We start from the raw sequence: 15,734 nt of genomic DNA on the forward strand, positions 1-15,734 counted from the left end.
ATCCCATATCTGACATACTGATATGTTTTTTGGCTAAGCACCAAGCTTGATGTCAGCATCTGGTTAAAAAAAGGTGCATTTTTTTGGAAACAAAACGGTTTTCCCCCTGTAAAAAGTTGAGTTTCTAATCTATGGTACACATGTTGTTGTTGTTTAGTCGTTTAGTCATGTCCGACTCTTCGTGACCCCATGGACCAGAGCACGCCAGGCACTCCTGTCTTCCGCTGCCTCCCACAGTTTGGTCAAACTCATGTTTGTAGCTTCGAGAACACTATCCAACCATCTTGTCCTCTGTCGTCCCCTTCTCCTTGTGCCCTCCATCTTTCCCAACATCAGGGTCTTTTCCAGGGAGTCTTTTCTTCTCATGAGGTGGCCAAAGTATTGGAGCCTCAGCTTCAGGATCTGACCTTCCAGCGAGCACTCAGGGCTGATTTCCTTAAGAAGGGATAGGTTTGATCTTCTTGCAGTCCATGGGACTCTCAAGAGTCTCCTCCAGCACCATAATTCAAAAGCATCAATTCTTCGGCGATCAGCCTTCTTTATGGTCCTGAACACAATTCATTAACATCATTCCTTGTCCTTTAGTCAGTTTATGGTCCTTCCCTTTTCACAGTGGATCTGTACTTCTGGTGTGTTTGAACAATGCAAATGGAGCCACCACAGTACATACACATCAAATGTATTTTTTTATTTTATTTTCTGGAGCTACAACTTGTTTGTGAATGATTGTGCCATGTATTCAATGAAGGCTTGAAAGAAAACAGTTCGACCTTTACAAACGTATCTGTGATGAATGAATGGTGAAATCAGCTGAGTCAGTAATCATCGGCTGACTGTACAAAATACATATTGCTAGGAATTCAATAAATGGATCTTGTTTAAGAAATCATTTCATATTATAAATGCTGCTCTGCATGCAGGGTATTGAATTCAGTCAAGATGAAGTCTGCAGCTAAATTATTCATTCGTTCATGGTTCGTGTAGATTTCTATTTTCTAGACACTTATATGGGGAGAAAGTGTATGCACTGTTGCTGTAATTTTTAAAAAAATTCATGCCTTCAGCACCGGACAACATGATGTCATAAGACTTTTAAAAAAAAAATCTAGGTCACAATTCAGCTGTGAGGTGTGCAGTAGCCAAGCCTGCACCTGCACAGCTCTTGCAAAATAGCAGCAATCACACCAATAGGTGTTCGATGGTAAGGAGGGGGCAAGCACATCTCTCAAGGCCTACTGAAACCCTCATGACCAAGAGCCAAGCCTGATACTTTATGTTAGGTATGGAATGTATGTGCAGCAGGTGTGTAGACAGATGGTTTCTAAAGGGTCACCTGGCCTGTTGCTTCCAAAGGGTTAACTAGCTGCGTTTGCCCATCTGAGTCTAAAACGACACTGCCAGTGGCATTTTTCAGCCCAAGAGTGTGGATCTATTTAAGAAATTGTCTTCTAGTAATCCAGCCCCTTAGAGGCATTTTAGGTGATTACAGTCATCCCTTCTGTAATTTATATAATTATAGAAAATGTGATTCTTCTCAGTCATCGGTTTCATTTGTCTTACGCTGCCCAGACAGGAACAGAATAGAAATCAGAGATTTCATTTGTGCCACTGGTTATTATGTAGCTCTATCCAAATTTCCCTTAAGGTTTAACTAGACACATCAATCTCTCAAATTTACATCTCCTCGGAAGGGACGCTGCACTCTCAATTCCTTGCTTCTCATCTTAAAAACATTTCCGCAAGCCTCACATTCCAGATGGCTGAGGTATCTGCACAGTGTTTTGTGCAGTTAAGCTACAGTGAAGTTCATCACATAGTAGCAGCTCAAGTGGTCATCCATTAATTGTTTAAATTCCCCGACCGGCCATCAGTTTTCCTGACAGGTTTAGGGACCAAGATTTCAATTGTATATAGTGGCCTAGGGTTTGTCCACTCAACACCCCTCTAGGCAGGGCCGGCCCAAGACATTTTGGCAACTGAGGCGAAGCACAAAGTGGCTCCCCTCTCCCCAGCAGGGAACAAGTGGAGAGTGAAAATCAACACCAGGAACAAAGGAGGAATAAAGTTCTGCATTGGGGTCCCCTACCCCTATGGATCCTGCCACCTGAGGCAGTCGCCTCACCTTCCCTTTCAGTGTATTGTTACTGGGTCCATTTAGAACTTTTATTTGGTGGTTACAATTGTCCATCTCAATATAGGGCAGCCTTTCTCAACCTGTGGGTCCCCAGATGTTGTTGGACTACAACTCCCATCATCCCTAGCTAGCAAGACCAGAGCTCAGGGATGATGGGAGTTGTAGTCCAACAACATCTGGGGACCCACAGGTTGAGAACCGCTGATATAGGGCATAGCCTTTCCAGAGGATTTGCAATCACAACAGTTCCTGTGTCTTTATTAAACTATATTCCCCCCCCCACACACACACAACCACATTTCAATTGATGTTTGCATACCAAAATAGACCCTGTTCTGTTGAAGATGTAGAGGCTCTTCATCTAATTATAGGCTCCTCATCTTTGCCTCCTATTATTTCTTCCTGTATCTTTAATTTGCTCACATATCACTCTCTTAACATGCATCCAGGCAAGCAAGAAGCATTGTCAGAGTTCAAGGAAAGACATGAGCCAGGCAAAACACGCATGGAGGACACCAAACGGTAATGGTGTAGGCCATGGCCAGGAGAGAATAGGTGGCTGGAGAGGGATGTGGCTTGGGGAGAGTCCCAAGGGCCAGGTTGTGAGCCCTGGAGGGCCACCTTGAGACCCAAAGCCAGTATTCCCCATCCCTGCTCTATTTTGTGGCATCACCCCCATTTGATTTCTTTTGAGGGCATTGTTGCCCATTAAACAAACAAGCTTCCTATTGCACCTTTCTAGATGTTCTGATGGTACAACTTGGTCTCACCTACTCTGATTGTGCAGGGGTGTCATGTTGCCCTTTTGGTCTGGCTACATTTTCTCTCATTTTATACCTGATATTCACTGTGTCCACATTATCAGTAATATAGAGGGCGAACAGACTAAAATCCAGCTGTTGTTCCATTGTGGTTTCAGGTCTTCTTACTTAGTTTTGCTAATGCATTGGCAAAGGTGAGACCAGCATGCAACTGAAGTTGATCTGACAGTTTTGTATGTTTTATGCCCACAAATGTCCTGTCACTTATAGGCTCTTCTTTTCGTGTTTCCATAGTTACAATGCTCAGCTAGTGAATAAAGGCTTCTGCAGTTTCCCCCTTGATCCTGGCACCTCTTGCTAAGTGTTGCTCTTTCATATATGACCTTTCGACTCCTTACAAAAGGTTTCTCAAAAAGCTCCTTTCACTTTTATGTAAATCTTTGGGGCTTCTGCAGTGAGAGGTAAGCTGTGTAGGCAACAATACCATCTGCAGGGTCCCCTGGGGGGGGAATGAGAGCATTGAGTTGGTGGTCTGTTCTCAGCACCAACCTGGAAACAATCCCACCCATCCCTCTCTCATCTCCTAATCCTGCTGGGCCAACTACTTGTTTTCAGAAAATCTTGGTAGATGTTGGGCTGTGCTATCCCTGATCATGGGCCATGCTGGCTGCGGTTCATGGTATTTGGCATCCAACAAAATCTGGAATATACCACACTGGTTATCTATCCTTGGATGTATCCAGCACCCCAGCACTGAAGGGGGGGGGTGAATGGAAACACTGCGTGCAACTTTGCACAGAACAATCTGTGCAGAATAATCTGTGCAAAGTTTGAAAAGCAGCCTTTTCAGACACCCTAGTGCAGCACTAAAGTGGGCAGTAAAGGGACTAATTGTTGTATTTCTCTGTGTGCCTCACGTGTCAGGCTTCAGGGAATCTGCTTCCCTCCCTCACAGCCAGCTTCCAGTAATGGAAAGACAAGAAGCTCTTACCAAGGTATTTTATTCAATATTCACAGAGAGAGACGCAGGATGCTGTCTCAAGAATAATGGCATTGCTCTGAGTAATTCCCTCCCTGCTTTCTCTCTTAGTCGTCAGCAGCTCCACCCCCTTTACGGTGGCTGCTCAAGGCCCTTTATCTATTCGCTTTCTGTTTGACCACTTTCACTGCCCTCCAGGTCCTAGGAGAAGGTCTGGAATGCCTTCTAATGATAACATGTCAGCCAGCTGCTCCAACTCTGCTGCCCCCCCCCTCTTCTTCTTCCATCATCTCCCAACTTTGTCCCTCTTCTGTCTCAGATTCATGGCTTTCTGCAAACCACCATTGTAAATCTATACCGTCCTCCTCTTCTCAGGAAGGTTCAGGAGGAGGGGGGTCGGTCTCCACCATTCCTCCTCAGTCCAGTCCCTGACAACATGTGTTCTGTGAGAACATTATGTTTTAGTGGGTACACGTTTGCCCAGACATGAACTTAGCAACTTTTGTGGTGGATAACTGAATACATAAAAGCATACCTTAGTAAGCTGAAGCCAGTTTTTATTCCTTCGCTTAAACACCTAATCTTTGTATTCTAGCCTTCTTCCTTCATTGTGCATCAAACTCAATTCATAATATACTTTTGGGGTTTAACTGAAACTGCTTTTCCTCCCCATTTGTACCCAGATACGATGTTTGCACACAGTGAAGTGGTCACTGGCCTGCCATGCCACAAAATACGTATGCGTCGATGGTGCACCAAAGGAGTAAATCCCTACTTTGGGTGTACAGTGGAACCTCGAGTTGCGGACGTAATCCGTCCCGGAGGCACATCCGCAACTCGAAGAGTTCTCATCCAGAAGCGCCGCGTCTGCGCACATGTGTGGCATGATTTAGCACTTCTGCGCATGCACGAGCGGTGAATCCCAGAAGTAACCCATTCCGATACTTCCAGGTTACTGTGGGACGAAAGACAAAAACATGCAACCTGAAGCAGATGCAACCTGAGGTATGACTGTATTGGCTATTTGTGAGTTGATTTATTCATGGAACTATCTGCCATGTCTACATTGAAGCCATGCCCCAGGTGGGAGGAAGGGGCAATTTGCATGGCTGAAAGGGAGCCCTTTCTAAAACTTCTCATGTTTGGTCCTCAGAAACAAACAATCAAAACCATGGAGGGCAAAATGGCTAATCCACTGAAGTCAATTTATTGAAGCTGAACCTGGCCCCAGGAAATTAGGGGTGCAGTTCATCCTGTAGAATCGGTTTAAGTTTTGAAAGTGCCTTTGATAGAGATCAGGCTTGCACTTTAGGTGTATTGTTAAAAATTGTCGTCTTTCGGTGGAAAAAAATAAGAGAAAACAAATGTTGCAGAGGCCATCCAGAATTGGATTGCTTTTCCTACTGACGTGCTCATTCCTGTTTACATCAAAGAAAGAAAAATCTAGCGCAATCGAAAAGTTCAGTTGCTGCAGCATCCTGCAAAAAAAAAATAAGCTGGTTTATGCTTAAAGCCTTTCACTGGCCGTAATCCTTTAAATCCCTTGCATGCCATAGCAAATTGAAATTCAGCTGGGGCTGTCCGGACTTGTAAAGACAAACCATCCTTCATCAAAGAGGCATCCATATTGATAAATTGCTCCCTTCGTAGCCATGACACTATCTCTAAAAGTGATTTGTGTACATTAGCAGAGCAGTAAAAAGATGAAACGAAAAGCCCTTAAGAGTAAACTTAGATGCAGAATGAAAATGATGACTTGTAGCAGTCAAGTGGCTCTTTATGGAATCAGATTTGGAAGGGAGGAAAAAAGAAAGACCATTCATTACAGCATGTATAAAACAGAAGAACAATATACAGGGCAAAATGGACCCAGCTCTTAAGACCCAGCATGGGACTCCTTCTTGCGCTGTTCAAGATGATCATGGAGACAAAATTCATGAGGGCATAGATGCTAAACAAATGGAATAGATTCCTCAGGAGTCTGGTTGGAAGTAATTTGATCACAAGTGCACTTATTCCCTCTTGTTTGATGCAAAGGGAGCATAATCTTTGGAAACAACCGTACTATAGGATTTCCACAGCAGTGCTGCCATTAGATACAATTTAGACTGGTGCTGATGTAGCTGCTTCCCAGTTCGGACTCCCTCATGGTTTCTCACATAGCATGGCTCCATCATGTTTTTGTACACATGATCTTACGCTGCTATGTTTGCTGTTTCTCAGGTCAGACGTGACGGTGGGCAGAATTAAATGAGGTGAAGCCACTTCTTTTAGCACAAAGGGCAAGCTCCACCTTCCATGCTGCTCTAAAGAGTCCTTCAAACCTCAGGAATTGGCTTTTGGGAAGGAGAAGATGGGAAATCCCATTACACATGGAACTCTATTTACAATTCTTTGGATTCCCAACCTCTAGGTCCATTCAGCAAGTTTACGGGTCATTCCCTCATTCAATGGAACTGTGGTTCGCATAGAAGAGTAAGGATTTCCACACATATTTTTAGCATTCTCACCAAATAGTCATTCTAGGCTAAGTCACGACTGTTAAGCAGGTGAAATATATGTTTGTTGTTTAGATTTATCCTCAGAGAGCCAAAACTAGGGATCAGGGGAAACCTGGGCTACCTAATTCACACTTTCTGAAACAGTATGTGAAACGAAGCACAGCTCTCATTTCAAATTCACACTTCCCCCGAATTTTGTAATTCAGTTTTCCAACCAAATAATGTGTGTAAAAAATACATACATTAGGGGAAAGGGTACGTAAAAGTGTGTTTATTAATGAAAAATAACATAAAGATGAGTTATATTAAGGAAATTAGTTTGCAAAATTGTGTCCATTAGGCAAAATTGCATACATAAATTTATACACCGTTTGTGTGATAATCTCATTTACTAGCTAACTCATTCCCACCCACCCCTGATGTGCTAGGTAGACCTTGTGTAGGAAGTGGGCCTTCTTCTGAGACAGTGGAACTGCTCACGTACAGATGTTGGGAACAGTCCTTTGTATGACATTCCCTAACACTGAAGTGAATGCAGCCACCCTCCTTGCATAGAATTTCATAAGTATATTGCAGACACTTAGTGCTTTGGACTGCGCCTACTGGCTATGGTCATGCATCTAATTGCAATAAATCTTTTGACATCAGCCCAATGTACACTTAACACGCAGGAAACTAGATGCGAGTTTGCAGGTCTTGAGCTGGAAAACTCAGTCTGCATGTGCACAGAGGAATTTGCATGGGGTGGTGGTGGTGGGGATTTTTGCTAAAAACCATTTAGCAATTAACCAAATACACAAAAGGCTTCGGAATTCACCTAAGCAACACCCACAAAAGGAAGTCAGAATTCATGTGTGGAAAATTGAATTAAGAGGAAACAGTTGAGGCACATCAACTTGGAATGAAGATGGTGTCAATCACTTTAATTTAGAAAGGTTTCCCTCGCCCCCCCCCCAACATTTCACACAGAATTTAACAGTACAGGTTAAATCTGTGCAGATAGCTGTATTGTTCAAATAACCAGAGGACTTGCTTACATGACATACCTCAAAGGAACTGCAAATACATTTTGCCAACCGGTTTCAAAAAGGAATGTTTCATGTATTCAGCCAATGTTGGAAGACAGTTGTAAAAGATTTGGATAAACCATTGTATGCTAGGGCTGAGCCAAAGGGTTGGATGGGAGATTTTTGTAAACAATTAGAGGTGCCTGCTATTCTGTGTGATTCTGGTTGACAACTCTTAACAATATAAATGGCTTTCCCCCCTGAGAAATGAGAGAAAAAACTTACGTGACAAGTCTAACTTATGGCACACTCAGGTGCGGACTTCAAGTCCTCGCAACTGCCTCATTGGGGCAAGACCTGCTGGGAAGAGTTGCTGTGATCACTTCGCCTGCGCTGTTTCTTTGAATAAAGAGTTAAAATCACTGACACCAGTGTTTTTTTATCGCTGACCTACTACTGGCTCCGGCTCCCAACAGGTGCACTAGATAGCACATCATTTTTAGAACTAGAAAAGACCTAGGTTTGAAATGTTCAGTTTCTGTTAATTGATTCTCATGGGAAACTTACAGATTCTGGCTTCTCACAATTAACTCAAGGCAGTGTCAATTTACTCTTGGCAGAAAGCCCAGGTCTGCTTGACCTAGAAACTACTTACTCTGATTGGTTAACGACCAGCACTCAACTCTGTTATCTAGGGATTGCTAGCACAGTTTGATGTGAGGTGTGTTAGGAGTAGGAGTGCTGTGTATGGTTTTGAGAGAGAGAGAGAAAGGATTTATTTTGCTTTTATTTGTATGCAGAAACTCTGCTGGTTTTATTTTTTCCTTTTTAATAAATCCTGTAAATAGTTATTCTGAGTCTAGCTGACTAGTCATTACTGCCGCAACTAGCTTCTTCGCTGTGCAGGAAAACTCTGCTACGTTTGGGCTAAAGCCAATAGGGCTATGCCTGACACTTCAAAGTTCCATGATGAAAACCCATTCACACCAAAAATTTCAGTGGCCTCTTAGCCAGGGGGGGGGGGGGGGGCGGGGATCACTTATTGACTCCTGTTGGCAGGTTGGTTGCCATGTGCAAGGTTTCGCTTTTGACATACCAGTTCAAATGGTTGGTATTCAGTGCTCATGCTATAGTGCCTGTGGCCAAACTCTGTGCTTGGCAGCCCATGCACTTGGGAAGTTGCAGGGGCTGGGAGACAAAACAGACAAGGGTCCACCCCGACAGTGCACACTCAACCCTGAAGCTAATTAGGTGGCCCTGTGCAACTTTTCTCCCAGCATAAAAGGTAAAGGGACCCCTGACCATTAGGTCCAGTCATGGCCGACTCTGGGGTTGCAGCGCTCATCTCGCTTTTTTGACCGAGGGAGCCTGTGTACAGCTTCTGGGTCATGTGGCCGGCATGACTAAGCCGCTTCTGGCGAACCAGAGCAGCACACAGAAACGCCATTAACCTTCCCGCCAGAGCGGTACCTATTTATCTACTTGCACTTTGACGTGCTTTCGAACTGCTAGGTTGGCAGGAGCAGGGACCAAGCAACGGGAGCTCACCCCGTCGTGGGGATTTGAACCGCTGACCTTCTGATCGGCAAGTCCTAGGCTCTGTGGTTTAACCCACAGCGCCACCCGCGTCCCATTCTCCCAGCATAACCTACCACAAATGGTTGTTGATAAGGAAGTAAGAACTGCCTCTCTCATTCCTCTGCTCTCCCCACTGTTTTAAACCCATGCATTTCCCTCCTTTTGTCGTCTGTCCATAGATTGTAAACTGTCCAGAAGGACCTGCCTTATTGTGCTTCTTTTACTTGGTAAATTGAAAAACAGGTTAATGTTGTTGCATAAAGCACTGGTGTTGCGTTTGCAAAGTAAAGGAAGGATTGAACTCTGATTAATAAGAATACACACAGAGGCTTGAACCAGCAAGACTCTGGGAAGGGTGCGTATAATTGTGTCTCTCTGTGCTTGTCCATCCGATCTCCGCAGCCCCCAGCCCAGGCCGTTTTATTCACAAAAGAACTTTTTACAGAGTGTTCGTAAGAACCAATCAGATTTCCTCTGAGCATTTCCACAAACCCACGTGGGGAGAAAGTTAAACCACTAAAACTAATTAAGCACAAATATTTCTGGGCTAAATAAGTTGAGAACTACAAAGAAGAGTATCTGGCAACCCCGGAGGTCATAAACAATCAGTACACATGATAAGGAGGATGGCCAGGAGGATAGCAATCAGTATCACCTTCATGTGAGATCTGTTTCCTGGCCCTAAGATTAACATCCTAAGATTAATATACATTAGAGAGCTACTTCAAATAAGCTTGCCCACAATCTTCATGGCCCAGGACGCCTGCCTGGCGAAGCAATTGCTGAGCTGCTGTGTACGCGACTTGTGAAGAAGAGAGGAATGGGCAGTAGAGGCAAAAGGGCATGAAAAGGGCATGAATGTAGAATCTTATGGGATTTAATCAGAAATTATCGTCAATATATCAAACCCAGTCAACACAATGCTTTCATCGTAGACACGATGGCTTGATGTATATTTTATAATTCCTCATGGTAATCCCATCTGACCCCTACAACTGGGTACATTCTTTTTTTAAAAAAAAGAAGAAGAACACACACACACACACTGGTACCTCGGTTTACCAACTTAATCTGTTCCGGAAGTCCGTTCTTAAACTGAAACCATTCTTAAACCAAGGCGTGCTTTCCCTAATGAGGCCTCTCGCTGCCGGTGCCCTTCCACCTTTCAGATTCTGTCCTTAGACTGAGGTAAAGTTCTCAAACCAAGACACTACTCCTGGTTTTGCAGAGTTCATAAACCAAATCATTTGTAAACAGTACTGTTCTTAAACCGAGGTACCACTGTGTGTGTGTGTGTGTGTGTGTGTGTGTGTATTAGCACACCTTCCAGATTTTGAAAAGTTTCCATCTGACAGCCATACAGCCCTCCTTTCTGCAGAACATATTCCCTAATATGTTGAAGTAGCGAACAGTTTGCATAATCTCTTTGCTTTTCCCTGACTGCCAGTAATGAAATGCTGCTCTTTCTGAAATAATTTCCTGACTATTTGCTAAGATTCATCTCCGACATTTCATTAAATATGATCATTTAACTGTACAAGTACAAATGTATTTTTAATTTCGCTTACTGCAGATATTACAGATGTGGGGGGGAGAATGAATTTGTATTGCTCTAGGACAAATATATCATTCACATGTGCACACCACTGCCTGCACCCACCCACCCACACACACAAATATTAAAAATTACTGAAACTTCCACCAAGATTTATACTTAACATTTCCATTTTCAGTGTTGCCAGTGAAACATATTGTATGTCACTCAACCATACATGATGCTATGAGGAATGAGTGGGTGATTACAGTGGGAGGGCTTTATCAGCATCTCCAGCTTTCGGCCTTAAATATCATGCCAAGCTGTAATTTGTGGCTTTAAGACGTAAGGTGAATTGGACAGGGATTTGAGGGGCACGTTTTTAAATTATCAAACAGGCCTTTAGCCCAAGGATTTGCCACCATAATAGGTGAAAGCAGATACTGTCATTAAAATCTATTTGGAATTAGCAAACCACAAGCTGCATTTACTCCACTGGCGAATGTTGTGTCAGGCTAACGTACACCAGAGTGAGCCAAAATCTCCACAGCAGAGGAATAACAAGTCTCAGGGTGGAAGAAACCCCCCACCCCATACTTAATGCAATATTTCTGTGGCCGTCAATAACACGTTCCAATTTTCCACAAGGATTTCATTTCCACCTCAGAGAGGCACTGAAAAATGCATGCATTCTAACAACAGACTTCGTGTGATATTAACTGGCCAGCACCTCTGACAGTTACAGAGACTGTTGCAGATGGGTAGCCGTGTTGGTCTGCCATAGTCAAAACAAAAAAAATTCCTTCCAGTAGCACCTTAAAGACCAACTAAGTTAGTTCTTGGTATGAGCTTTCGTGTGCATGCACACTTCTTCAGATACCACAGTTACAGAGACTGACACCTCTGCCCGCAGTGTGTTAAATAGTACAATTAGGAAAACTTTCCTGAGGTCACACTGCTAAGAAAATCTCCTGAGCATTAGTGTATGTGCACTGAGGTGTCATGGTATCTGTCCTGCAGGGTCCCTTACTGACAAGAAAAAGAGCCATATTCCATATGTACTTCCCCTATATGTTTCTTTAATCCTTTATTAAAAAACAAAAAAATAGCAAGTTTCCTTCTTAGACCAATACATACAACCATTGGGAGACTTCCTTTCCAGACCACATGTCCCTTGTGGGTAGTCATTTGTATGCAATAACTCCTCATACAGACCAGGACATTTTCCCCAGGCAGTGACAGACATATGGGCTCTGTTGAGGTATGTGTACAAGTGGGAGAGCTGTTATAAAGCCACAGGGAAAAGGCTTCCATGTTAATATATGAAGCTGTGAGCAACTTGGGTCCAAGATACCTTAAGGACCTCCAGATATCCCAGCCCAATCACGGAAAACATTTGGTAGAGGGCTGTTAGTTGCCCCCCATATTACAGAAACCCAGCTGGCCTCAACTAGAAACCAAGCTGGGCTTTTTTCCAGCCGGAACTCTCCGGAACTCAGTTCTGGCACATCTCAGGTGGGCACCATTGAAATTATAAGAGAATAGGGAAGGCGTTCGTGGTGAAAAATAGCACTGAAACCAAGCATTTAGTGTCAGTGGTCCCATGTTTCGGAAGATTCTTTCAGCAGAGATTTGGCAGGCATCTTCTTGTAAACTTTGTTACGCTGACAAGGCCCATGAAGTTGTTTACGACTTTCTTGAACGGCCAGTCATTTTGACGATTGTTTTGTGATGCTTCAAATGATTTTTTAAAAAAAATTTCAGTGGTTTATATTGCTGCACCCTACCCTGATATTTTATGAGGTGGTTCATAAATGATTTTGTAAATAAAATCTGTTCCGCTTCAGTGAACCATTAGCAAGGGGTGAGGAAACCCACCGGTGGTTGACAACTAGCATGAAGTGACATTCACCTGGCAGCAACTGTGCAGATTTGGGGGGTCCATGAATATAAATCGTACCACAAGGACTGGCAGGAAGGAAAATCCAATAAAGTTTAATCTGCAGATCAGCCAGCCATTTTACAGCAGGACCATAACCAGTCCAAGACATTTTGCTGCCTGAGGTGAAGGACAAGATGCTCCTCCCACCCCACCCTGGCTCCATGTACAGACTGGAAATCTAATCTTACATCAACACTGCATCTTTCACTGCATCTGAGGGTAGTAAGCTAGCTGAGGAGTCACAAGGCAGTCTGCTTTAGCCTTCACGTCATGGCTGACCTCACCCCATCCCACCTCACAAGGGTAGGGCCAACCCTGCTCAGTCCTCCTTCCTATTCCCACAGCCCCATGTCAGCTTATGGCGTGTCCACAAACCACCAACTTTTAAGAAGAAGAAAACTGATAAGTGGGGAATCATAGCTCAGTGGTTGTGCATGTACATTGCAAGCTAAAGTTTCCAGGTTCCATCCCTGGCATTTCCACGCAAGGGCTGGAAAAGATAGCCATTTTCATTTTAAACCTTCATTAATACACATACATTTTTCATTTCTGTGTGAACTGAAACTATCAGAGTTAACAATCGGTACCTTCTGCTAGCATCACTCCAGGCTTTCTGTTCCAGTCCTTCAGGTCTAGATATAAGTATGGCAGCCCACAAAGACACTGGATCACAGTGTCTGAATGTAAGGTTAGCATAGTTAACAACAGATATCTCCCGCCTAATGCAATGTGACTTCTCTTTTTTTAAAAAAAATACTGCTTTTCTAAGCACCTCCAGCACAATATGCTATGTCGTCCTGTTAGATGTATTTTCTCCCTTTCGTTACTCTTCTGTGCTTTCAAACATCAGAAATACCCTATGTGTAGTATTTGTATATTACATGCGCTTGCTTGATTGCAATTTGTTATAAAGCACCCAACGGTTTTATACCCCACTGCTATAAGTGATTTGAAATGTTTTTGCTCGCTGTGTTCTTTTAAAATATAGGCTGTTTTCAAAAGTTATTTCCTTCCCTTCGACAGAGCTGGTGGAAGAATTGGCTTGATATTTTGACCAAGCAAATTACACCAGCTAGTAGGTGCTTTAATTTGTGTGCCCCAGGCTTAAACAATGCCACTTCCAGTTAGAGACCCAAGTGTTGCTGCTCTGCTGTGCTTGTAGTTAGAGATCCAGACTCATGTGAGCGTAAATGTGTGCTTGCATGAACTGAATGGGAGTGTGTGCATGCATGTGCATTTTTTAATCTCTCCAAGTGATGTAGCAGGGGTGAAGCTCCCATTAGAAGATACCATGCATTTGGTACATGTGAGAGAGCCAAACGAAGGATGTCCCTGGTGATCAAAAGTTGAGGTGTATAATTCCCGCTAATTCCAACTGATCTTGAATGCAGTATGTCAAAAGCTTTAGAAAGAATAAGAGGACAACACTAGATCAGTGTGACACAACATACAGCCAGCTACAAAAGACTAGCTAAACAAGCTAACTCTGGATTGTTTATTTACTGGAACATAACATGCACAAAAAAGGACGGCTCTTTTAAAGCAGTGTACTTCATTTTCCTGCTCTACAAATGTATAGGCATACATTCATGAACAAATAGCGATCAAATGAGTTTGATTAGTTTGAGGTCCTGAAGCCCTAAGGGAAGCACAATTAAGAGTTTCTCCCCCCAAAAAAAGATCAGTCATCTTGCATGCTGAGCCCAGTCACCGTGTACTCATTAAGTTGCTGCAGATACCACTAATGAAGTGTTGCATCCACAGAAAATGTCCAGGACAATGTTTGGGACACTGAGAGAATGCACTGTGCATTCTTGTGTATGTGTCCAAAATCTGGAACCTATTACAAAATTTGACTTCCTGAAAACAGAGTTCTCACCTGCCTGATTTTCATCCAGGCAATATGAGAATCGAAGACTTACTGTCAGTTGTCCGGATCTGGATAAGCCACACGCAGAAATGGCTTGGTGGGGAAACAGATTGGCTACAACAGTGTTTACTTCACTCTTCCCAAGCTATCACTTGATTCATCCCTGATGGGGTTCATGCTCAACTCCACTTTGAAGCCTGGGGGAGGAGAGGGAAAGAGCTGTGAGTGGCAAAGAAGGGAGAATGGCTTTTCCCAGCGCAGGCCTCCATGCTGTTTCACTTGGAAGCTGAGCCTAGACCTGTGTTTAGAGGGTGGGAGGGGTCGCTCCAGCACAAAATCCTGGGTGTGTCAAGTGACAGCAAAACATAGAGGAGAAACAGAAGCAATGGTGTCTCCAAAAGCCCTGTAAGATCAAACCACGTGTCCATCCACTCAGCATTGTGTTTGCAACTGTGCCTATAACCAGATCCCTCTAGGGCAGGGATAGGGAGCCTATAGCCCTCCAAGTGTCGTTAGACTACCACTCCGATCACCCCTGAACACTGACCATGTTGGCTGGAGCAGATGGAAGCTTGTGCCGAACGATATCTGAAGGGCCACAAAGCTCCTCATCCCTGCTATAGGGAAATTACAAGAAGGAAACAAGCTACTGTCTGAGCTGTTTGTGGCCAAGAGTTGATAATTATATATTATAATAGCAAATACAGGCCTGTTGTTGTTGTTGTTGTTTAGTCGTTTAGTTGTGTCCGACTCTTCATGACCCCATGGACTAGAGCACGCCAGGCACTCCTGTCTTCCGCTGCCTCCCACAGTTGGGTCAAATTCATGTTAGTAGCTTCGAGAACACTGTCCAACCATCTCGTCCTCTGTCGTCCCCTTCTCCTTGTGCCCTCCATCTTTCCCATCAGCAGGGTCTTTTCCAGGGAGTCTTCTCATGAGGTGGCCAAAGTATTAGAGCCTAAGCTTCAGGATCTGTCCTTCCAGTGAGCACTCAGGGCTGATTTCCTTCAGAATGGATAGGTTTGATCTTCTTGCAATCCATGGGACTCTCAAGAGTCTCCTCCAATACCATAATTCAAAAGCATCAATTCTTCGGTGCAGATCTCACTTCCATACATCACTGCTGGGAAAACCATAGCTTTAACTATACGGACCTTTGTCAGCAAGGTGATGTCTCTTTTTTTTAAGATGCTATCTAGGTTTGCCATTGCTTTTCTCCCAAGAAGCAGGCGTCTTTTAATTTTGTGACTGCTGTCACCACCTGCAGTGATCATGGAGCCCAAGAAAGTAAAATCTCTCACTGCCTCCATTTCTTCCCCTTCTATTTGCCAGGAGGTGATGGGACCAGTGGCCATGATCTTCGTTATTTTGATGTTGAGCTTCAGACCATATTTTGCGCTCTCCTCTTTCACCCTCAATAAAAGGTTC

Source organism: Podarcis muralis, chromosome 8, assembly GCF_964188315.1.
Source record: "Podarcis muralis chromosome 8, rPodMur119.hap1.1, whole genome shotgun sequence".
NCBI lineage: Eukaryota > Metazoa > Chordata > Lepidosauria > Squamata > Lacertidae > Podarcis > Podarcis muralis.